Below are 9,887 nucleotides of genomic sequence, written 5' to 3'. Positions count from 1 at the left end.
AGTGATTAAAAAAAAAATGACTCCCGAATGGATGCCCCGGATGAAACTCCTGGCTCTTGGCTTTGGCATGACCCAGCCCCGGCCATTGCGATCATCTGGGGAGTGAACCAGCAGATGGAAGATCTCTCTCTCTCTCTTTGTCTCTCCTTCTCTCTCTCTGTAACTCTTTCAAATAAATAAATAAATATTTCAGGGGAAAAAAAAGAAAGAGCAACACAGGGAGAGGGAGAGGGAGAGGGAGAGGGAGAGGGAGAGGGAGAGGGAGAGGGAGAGGGAGAGGGAGAGGGAGAGGGAGAGATACATGCTTCTCTCCCCAAATAGCTGCAATAGCCAGGGATGGGCCAGGGGCCAGGCTGAAGCCAGGAGCCAGGAACTCCATCCAGGTCTTCCACATTGGGTGGCAGGGGCTCAAGTACTTGAGCCATCTTCTGTTACCTTCCCAGGTTCATTAGCAGGAAGCTGGATTGGAAGTAGAGCAGCTGGGACTTGAACCGGGGCTCTAATATGGGGTGCTTCTGAAAGTGGAGTAGCATAAAGCCATGGTGTTATTATTCATTACTGTGTACCTCACTGCCTCCACTTGCTGCCTGTTGTCACAATGGAGCTGCTAATGTGCTCTAGACTCAATTTTTTCGGGTGAGAAGAGGAGGGGTTTCCTTTGGAGATAAAAGACACTGGGGAGATACTATGATTTGGAAACATGATCTGTGACAGACATCTTTTCCTTTTTTATATGCTTGGGGTAACAACAGAACATTAACCTTTTGTATTAGTTGGTTTTTTGGTTACCTTAACTAAAATGTCTGAGAGGACCTACTTAGGAAACCCACAGTCTTTTTTTTTTTTTTTTAAGATTTATTTATTTTATTCAAAAGGCAGAGTTATAGCAAGAGAGGGTGAGACAGGGACTGAGAGAAAGAGAGATCTTCCATCTACTGGTTCACTTCCCGAATGGCTGCATTAGCTGGGGCTAGACCAGGCCAAAGCCAGGAGCCAGGAGTTTCTTCTGAGTCTCCCACATGGGTACAGGGGCCCAAGCACTTGGGCCATCTTCTGCTGCTTTCCCAGCCACTAGCAGGGAGCTGGAACAGAAGTGGAGCAGCTGAGATTCAAACTGGTGCCCATATGGGATGTTGGCACTGCAGGCCGGGGTTTTAACTGGCTGCACCGCAGTGCTGGCCCTGGAAAGCTCACAGTCTTGGAGGTCCACAGGCCAGAATCAGGCGGCCTCATTGTTCTGGCATCTGATGAGACCATAGGATGACAGAGGGATGATCAGGGAGAACTAGCAAACAGAGATAGAAGCTAGGCCAAACTCAGCTTAAATAACGAACCCCCTCATAAGAACTACGTTCCATGGCACACCCCCAATGATCTAAGGTGCTCCCACTAGGCCCACCTGCCAGATACCATAATTGTATCAGGTGTGCACCCTTAATCATTAACAACTAGCATAAGACTTTGGAGACCAAGCCCCTAACACGTAGGCCTTTGGGGGGACACTGAAACTCTTACCCAAACCATAACACCTGGAATCTGAGACGCTCATCCTTTCCAGAGAGATCTTCAGTCTCTGGGTTTGCCCTTGCCCATGGGTCGGGGTACTGATGAAAGAATTCCCTCTTGGCTGCTGCCTTGCGTGGTGTGAAGGCTTTGGTGAACCACACTGACCATCTCCCTGGGCTGAATGGTAGGGAGGGGATGTAAAGGCATAATCACCAGAGACTTTGGCTGGGAAGAGAACAGCCCAGGGCTTAGAAGGGCTCCATAGTCTCTCATGTGGCCCAAAGGCTATTAACTGGACTGCCTTGCACATGGGGATCATGGTTGTCTGCTTCATCTGAAACTCAGAAAAAGACTTGCTTTTTTAAAACGGGTGAATTATCACTTTTCTCTGGTCAAAAGGAAATGGGCTGCTGGACCAGCAACTCACACCAGAGAGGAAAGACAGTGCCCAGTGGTCAGGAGGGTTTGGATGGGAGGGAACCTAGTTGAAATAGAACCAGCCCAGGAGGGGCTAGACAAGGGTCTGGCGTTTGGGGCAGCAGGTTAAGTCATAGCCTGTGTTGCTGGCATCCTCTATGAGTGCCCCGCCGCTCCACTTCTGATCCAGCTCCCTGCTAATGGCCTGGGAGAGCAGAGGATGATGGCCCGAGCGCTTGGGCCTGTGCCATCCATGTGGGAGAGTTGCCAGATGGAGTTCCATGTTCCTGACTTAGGCCTGGCCCAGCCCTGGCCAATGCAGTAACTCTGTCTTTCAAATAACTAACTAAATAAATCTAAAAAAGGGGGGCTAGGTATGATTCTGGGGTGCTCCAAAGTTAATGTTATAGCACTAATTAGAATCAGAAACATTTCCTGTGGAAATGCAACCTCATATTTTCTGCATATATATTCATTTAAACTTTTTTTTATTAAAAAAAATTTATTTGAGAGAAAGAGTGAGCACTCGCATCCACTGGTTCAGTTCTCAGACGCCCACAGCGGCTGGGGCTGGGCCAGGGCTGCAGTCAGAAGCGGGGAACTCCATCCAGATCTCCCGTTTGAGTGGCAGCGACTCAATTACTGCAGTCGTCACTGTTGCTTCCCAAGGTCTGTATTAACAGGAAGCTGGAGTCAGGAGCCAGAGCCAGGTACCAAACCCAGAAACTGCCGCATGGGGATGCCGGTCTCTTAATCACTAAGGCAAACACCCACCCTTGTCCCCCCCACCTTTTTTTTTTTTTAAATTAAAACTGAAAACTTTCTTTAATTTTGATCAACCCCATAAACTGTCATGATTTTTTTTAAATGATGGTTTAACAAAGTCAACAACAAAAACTCATTTGCAAATACAGAGTCTGGAGCTGGCACTGTAGCGCAGTGTGTTAAATCCTTGGCTTGCAGTGTCAGCATCCCATATGGGTGCCAGTTCAAGTTCCGGCTGCTCCACTTCTGATCCAGCTCCCTGCTGATATGCCTGGGAAAGCAGTAAAAGATGGCCCAAGTCCTTGGGCCCCTGCACCTGCGTAGGAGACCTGGAGGAAGCTCCTGGATCCTGGCTTCAGATCAGCTCAGCTCCCACTGTTGCAGCCATCTGGGGAGTGAACCAGCAGGCAGAAGACCTCTCTCTCTCTCTGTTTCTACCTCTCTCGGTAACTCTTTCAAATAAATAAAACAAATCTTTTTAAAAAAATATATATATATTCATAGGAAATAGCCAAGACAGTACAGCGAGGTGCTGTGTACCCCTCCCCAGTTTGCCGGCATGATTGTGACTCATGGAACTACAATACAAAAGCAAAACCAGCAGACTTACGGGTACGATGTGCGTGCATGGTTTTGTGCCAATCCTAGCACATTAGAAAGTCGTGCAACCACCATGGCCACTGAGGATGGGACTGACTGTTCCGTCACCACAGAGATCTCCCTCACACTGACCTCTTCATGGTCAAATCCTTTTCACATTTTTTCTTACAACTTCGGAAAGATATTTTTGAAAGATCCAATTTTTCTAAGTTAAGTCAAGAGGATCAAGATAACAGAATATCAAGTATGATTACCCTTGAGACTGGGGGGGGGGTAGATAAAGTGGCAGCAGGAGCCACAGCGGGGGGGGGGGGAGGGGGACCCTAAGGGGTGGGCGTGAATCCTGTCAACCTTATATCCTTGGGCTTAGCTTCTGTGTTACAAATCTTCACCCTCTTTACAAGGGAAAAAATAAAAATGACAAAGCAGCAACACTATGAGGAGCCGGATCTAATTTTAACCACTGCGTTCTGTCTGACTTCCAGGCTGTTTGCAGTGTGTCTCCTTTTACGTTTAATGGAAGCAAAATGTTTCTTCGGTCTTCCTTGCTTGGGACTGAGTGGGAAATATTTCTGGCCAGGGATGCCAGATTTTTCTACACATGTGCCTATTTGTGGGTGAAATGAAAATGCTTCTTGATCTCTCTTAGACATAATTCAAGAAAAACCTAAGGTTTCGGGGGGGGGCAGGGAAGAGGAGGATGGTTAGATTAAGAATGGACAGAAGTTGGAATAAAAGCAAAAAAGTGAGTACATAGCAGAGGGAAAGCTTGGGCCCAAAGAGAGGGATACTGGGGAGACCCCTGGAGGCTGGGGCCGGCTGGCCTGACTGCAGGTGAAGGAGGAGCCACCAGGAGGAGTTTGGTCTCCCCCCAGGCCCAGCAGAGCCTGGAAACATGCATCAGGGTTGCAAGCATGCATTAGGGTTGAATTCAAGAGACTCAGTAGAGGTGCTCGGACTTTGGTGCAGGACTTTGGAAAAGTTGAATCACCTGGGGTTGGTCCTAGGTGGATTCCTCTGTCCTGGGGCGGCTTCTGCTTGTGACATAATTGACGCATTTTTTTTTTTTCCAGAAACTTCTGAAATTGCCTCAGTTAGGTGGCCGGCAGCCCTCCCAAGCCTGCTTCTCTGGTCCGTGGCTATTCTCCCCCTTTCAGCATTGCGCCCTGTGCTGCGCTTGTCTTCCTGGTTTGTCCTGCAGGGAGGGTGTCTGCAGCCGTTCCTCAGGCTGACCCCTAAGGGACAGGACTTTTGTTCCCTGTTAAGGTCATTGCAGCCACCAGGCAGAAACAGGAGGGATGAGTTGGGTGAAGATGGCTTAAAATTGTCCTGGGACCCTGGAACCCACACCTTCTCTGTCACTCTACCTCAATCCTAGCAGGACTTTTTAAATTTTTTTTTTTTTTTTGACAGGCAGAGTGGACAGAGACAGAGAGAAAGGTCTTCCTTTACTGTTGGTTCACCCTCCAATGGCCGCCGTGGCCGGCGCATTGCACTGATCCGAAGCCAGGAGCCAGGTGCTTTTCCTGGTCTCCCATGGGGTGCAGGACCCAAGCACTTGGGCCATCCTCCACTGCACTCCTGGGCCATAGCAGAGAGCTGGCCTGGAAGAGGGGCAACCGGGACAGAATCCGGTGCCCCGACCAGGACTAGAACCCGGTGTGCTGGCGCCGCAGGCGGAGGATTAGCCTAGTGAGCCGCGGCGCCGGCCTTAAATTTTTTTTAAGATTTATTTATTTATTTGAAAGGCAGAGCAACAGAGAGGGAGAGATAGAGAGATAAATGATAGATCGATAGATAGATGATAGATATGTTCCATCCACCGGCTCACTCCTCAAACAGTTAAAACAGCTAGGTCTGGACCAGGCTGAAGCCAGGAGCTTGGAGCTTCACCCAGGGGCCCAACCATTTGGGCCATCTTCCACTGCCTTCGCAGCACATTAGCAGGGAGCTGGATCAGAAGCAGAGCAGCAGGGACTTGAACTGGCCCTGCAGTATGAGATGCCAGTGTTGCAGGCGGAGGCTCAACTCCCTGTGCCGCAACGCCGGCCCCAGGCTGTCCAGTGCTTTCCGTTGCATTGTAGAAGACCGACTGAAAGACGTGTTGAGAGGGTCCACGTGGTAAAAAAAAGGCGTGCAGCTCTAAGATCCCAGCCGACAGAGGGATCCTGCTCTCTGCGGATGTCAAGAAGGCACCACGGGACATCTCCCTAGCACAGCCCCCATATCGCTGGTGCTGTGTTAAGCCCGTTACCTGTATTATCTCATTGAACTCTTTCATATGCGTATGTAGTTGCAGGTACCAATGCTATCCCCACTTTATAGATGAAGAATCTGAGGATGTGGGTTCAGTAACTTGCTGAGCTATCAGGGTAGAAAGTAGCCAGGTGGTTGGATCCTAGAGCCAATTAATTCTCAGAATTACTGTGCCCTCCGGTGGCTCTCCCTGAGCTTTGTGACTGTGGTTTCTTCCCACAGCCCGCATTTCACTGGGCCTGGTGGTGCGTGTCCCTTCTCTCCCTCTTCTCTAGTAGCCCTTTTGAAAGGATTTATTTATTTATTTATTGGAAGGGTAGAGAATCAGAGAGAGAGAGAGAGTAGGAGAGAGAGGAGGGAGGGAGAGAGAGAGACAGAGAGCTCTTCCATCTGCTGTTTCATCTGCAACAGCCAGATTGAAGCCAGGAGCCAGGAACTCCATTCTGGTCCCCCACATGGCTGACAGACACCCAAGCACTCAGGCCATCTTCCACTGCCTCCCTAGGTGCATCAGCAGGGAGTTGGATCGGAAGTGGAGCAGTAGGGACTTGATATGGGAGCAGGGTGAGCGGTGGTTGAACCCACTGTGCCACAGCGCCGGCCCTCTTGGTGTTGAAGCTGCCCTCGTCAGACTGTGTCATCCATGTCCACTCACTGTTGCAGTCATCTCCTGAAACCTGGGTCACTCCCCCCACTTCTCAGTTAACACGGCTCCCCTGCTTACTGTCATTCTAACACTAGCCCTGTCTTAATTTTTGGCAGTTTCCATGTACACGTAGGTGAGGCTTCTCAAACTTTGGCCTCACAGGTCCATGAAATACTCTCCCACAATCTTGTCTCCCACCCTCTCTCAACACACATGCCAATGGTGATTGCCTGGAGTTTCTTATTACCGATAATCAATAATCTCAACTTCACACATCCCATTCTCTCTTTCTCTCTCTCTCTCTTTTTTTTTTTTTTTTTTTTTTTTTTGACAGGCAGAGTGGACAGTGAGAGAGAGACAGGGAGAAAGGTCTTCCTTTTTGCCGTTGGTTCACCCTCCAATGGCCGCCGTGGCCGGTGCGCTGCAGGCGCCGCAGGCGGAGGATTAGCCTAGTGAGCCGCGGCGCCGGCCGACATCCTATTCTCTTGAAACTTTCCTTGTTTTTGCAGGTTGCTTCCTGTAGGGCTACAGTTCCTGTGGCCCACAACACCAGGCATTACAGAACGTTAACCCTGTTGCATGTATAATGTCCATCACCCTCCTGGTCCTTGGTTTCCTCTTCCCTTGGCTTAAGTTGAGGCATGCACCTCAACCTCCCTTGGCAAAAGCAGACTGCCTTCCTGGAGAAGATCGAACTCCTCCTGAACAGGTGCAGCTGCTGGTGGTTGGAGAGACACACAACCAAGGCTATGTAACAAAAAACGAGACTGCCGCACAAAAGAACAGCTGACTTATTTTTAATCATGACCGTGAATCTCGGAGGAGCCCTTCTTGTTCCCAGCCAATCAAAATTCCCTGATCCGTTTTGCATCCCCCTCTCCTAGGTGCTGACTCCATTCCCCTCTCTCCTCAATCCCCAGAGCTTCTCCGTCTTCACTCACCTGATGACTTTACTGCTTTATTTTTGACTTCACCAAGACAGATGAAGAACAGAGCGGGGCGGTGCTGTGGAGCAGTGGCAACGCCGTTCCTGCCTCCCTGGCATCCCCTACGGGAGCTACGGTTCAAGTCCCAGAGGCTTGGCTTCCAGATGGAGGTCCAGGCACCTGGCTTCAGCCCTGACCACTGTAGCCATTTGGGGGAAGATCTTCTCTCTGTCTCTCTCCTTCTCTGTCAGTCTGCCTTTCAAATAAGTAAAATAAATCTTTAAAAACAACAGGGGAGAACTTCTGCATGCGCTACCATCATATCCACTGCAGTAGGAGATCTGTTCACGTATGTGTGTGCTGTCTGTGGGTAACTCACCCCGGCTTCCAGCGGGGTTCCAACCCTCCCCCACCCCCAGCCAGCACTATCATTTTCTCTCTATTGTGTAATTCCCATTGGCAAATAAACATGTTGTTATCCCTCCGTTGTTTGAACAAACTTCTCTTGACCACAGTTCCTCCAACAGCTCGCCCTGTTTCAATGTTCCCTTTGGCAGCAAAGTCCTTAAAATTCTTGCTTACACTTGCTTTCTGTTTCCTCGGTTTTCATTTTCCCTCTGGTTCTAGTCTGGCGTTTTCCCCAACCATTGCACCCAATGGCACTTTTCTGGGTAAACCCAGTGACTTCTCCACTGCTCTGCCTGGGGGTCGGTCTTCACTCTTCCTCTCCACTTTTCTTCCCTTGGCTTCTGAGACGGAAAACTCTCTGGATTCCCGGCCATCTCCATGGTCACTGCCTTAGGCTTGGGCCAGATCCTTCTGCACTCTCTCCTCAAGGCCCTGTGAATGATGAGCGTTTCCGGTCTGGTGTGTGTGTGTGGTGGGGGGCAGGCCTGGTGATCCCCAGGGATCTCCCATGGTTTTCCTCCCCTTCCTTGGGGAATCTCCTCACATTGGGCCATTTGTGGGGATCTTCTGCAGCCCTCTGAGTTCTCTGTAACAGTCAGTTCTGTGAACTCTAGTGGCTTGGGTCTCCCTGGGTTTCGGGCCCTGTCTCCTCAAGTCAGGGCACTGACAGAGGCCCACCAGGCTTTCTCCTACCGGCACCTGGAAACTTTCTCAAGGCCAGGAGCTGGGTTGCTTGCAGGGCTGTCTTGCAGGGAGCACTGTTGCCCAGGATCTGCTGTCTGGACAACCCCTGTTTCGTGTATTTGATCTTGGTGGTTGTTGTCTGTTTCCGGAGGGAGAGTCAATTGGATCCTTGCCACTCTGTCTTGGCCGTAATATAAAACCAATAGCCTACAGGCGACTCATGCTTTCCACCCAAGTGGCTCCTTTGTAATCTTCCCCATCTCGGGGATTTCTCTTTTTTTCTTACCCTCCCCTCCAATATCTACTCCATCCAGAAGAGCTTTGGCTCTTTATCTATAACCTGAGCACTTCTCATTGCCTCCACTCTACTCTCTGATCTAAGCTACCATCACATCTGGCCTGGATGGCTGGGATCGCTACCTAACTGGTCCCTCTTATGCCCTTTCTCCCTATGTGGACTGTCCACAGTAACTGGTTCCCCTTACTCTGCTCAAAATCCTGCCTGGGCTGCCTTTGTCACTCCCTAATCGGTCAGGCATGTTCAGCCTGTGTTTGCATTCCCCTTCCCTGGAATGCTTTCCTTCTAGATCTCTAAATGTCTTGCTTTCTTCTAACTCCACTAAATATCAACTTTTTGTTACTTCTTATAAACTTTTTGTAATTTGAAAAATATTTCAATAGAGCTCTATCTATGTGGTGAATAGATAAAGCATCTACATGGTCAAAAACTTAAAAGGTCAAAAGAATATAATTGGGGCTGGCACTGTGGCACAGTGGGTTAATGCCCAGGCCTGAAGTGCCGGCATCCCATATGGGCACCGGTTCGAGACCTGGCTGCTCCACTTCCGATCCAGCTCTCTGCTATGGCCTGGGAAAGCAGTAGAAGATGGCCCAAGTCTTTGGGTCCCTGCACCTGCGTGGAAGACCTGGAAGAAACTCCTGGCTTTGGATCGCCGCAGCTCCGCCGTTGAGGCCAATTGGGGAGTGAACCATTGGATGGAGGACCTCTCTCTCTCTCTTGCCTCTCCTTTCTCTGTGTAACTCTGACTTTCAAATAAATAAATAAATCTTTTTTAAAAAAAGAGTATAAGTGGTACTTTCCCTCCCACTCCTGTCTTCCCCCCAGAGACCACCACTATTTCTATAGAAGCTTCTGGTGATATTTTATACACATACAATGATAAATACCCCCAATGTCATTTTTATACAAATGGTAGCATTTTGCACATACTGTTCTGCTTACTTTTCTGACTTACTGCTCAATCTTGCAGACTGAATAGCCACGTTGCTTTCCATTATTTGGATATTTCATAATTTTCTATAATTCAGTAATATTCCATAATTCACCTGAAACTTTGGGACGAGATATCTTTCAGAGTCCAGGACTCGAACACTTTGCTAGTATGAATAATGCCACTGTTGCACTTGTTAGTTGTTGCGAGCCTCAAATTTTCCTCAAATGTGAGAAAATGTGGGATAAATTCCTGGAAGTGGAATGGCCGGTGAAAGGCATGTGCATCTGTAATTCTGAATACCTGTTGCCCATTTCCCCCCACAGCGTTTACACCAATTTAGGTTCTAAAAAGTAGTGCAGGCCGTCGCCTTGGCTCAATAGGCTAATCCTCCACCTAGCGGCGCCGGCACACTGGGTTCTAGTCCTGGTCGGGGCACCGGATTCT

General features: G+C 49.3%; 1 protein-coding gene across 2 annotated transcripts in view; it reads right to left on the bottom strand.

The window, feature by feature from the left end:
- The window catches only part of LPCAT3 (lysophosphatidylcholine acyltransferase 3), a 139,471-nt gene that overhangs the window by 67,339 nt on the left and 62,245 nt on the right, over positions 1–9,887 (bottom strand). The gene's annotated exons all lie outside the window — the stretch shown is intronic.

Source organism: Oryctolagus cuniculus, chromosome 9 (genome assembly GCF_051225735.1).
Source record: "Oryctolagus cuniculus isolate XC-2025 breed Fujian yellow rabbit chromosome 9, ASM5122573v1, whole genome shotgun sequence".
Classification (NCBI taxonomy): Eukaryota; Metazoa; Chordata; class Mammalia; order Lagomorpha; family Leporidae; genus Oryctolagus; species Oryctolagus cuniculus.
This window is presented reverse-complemented; position numbering and strand designations above follow the sequence as displayed.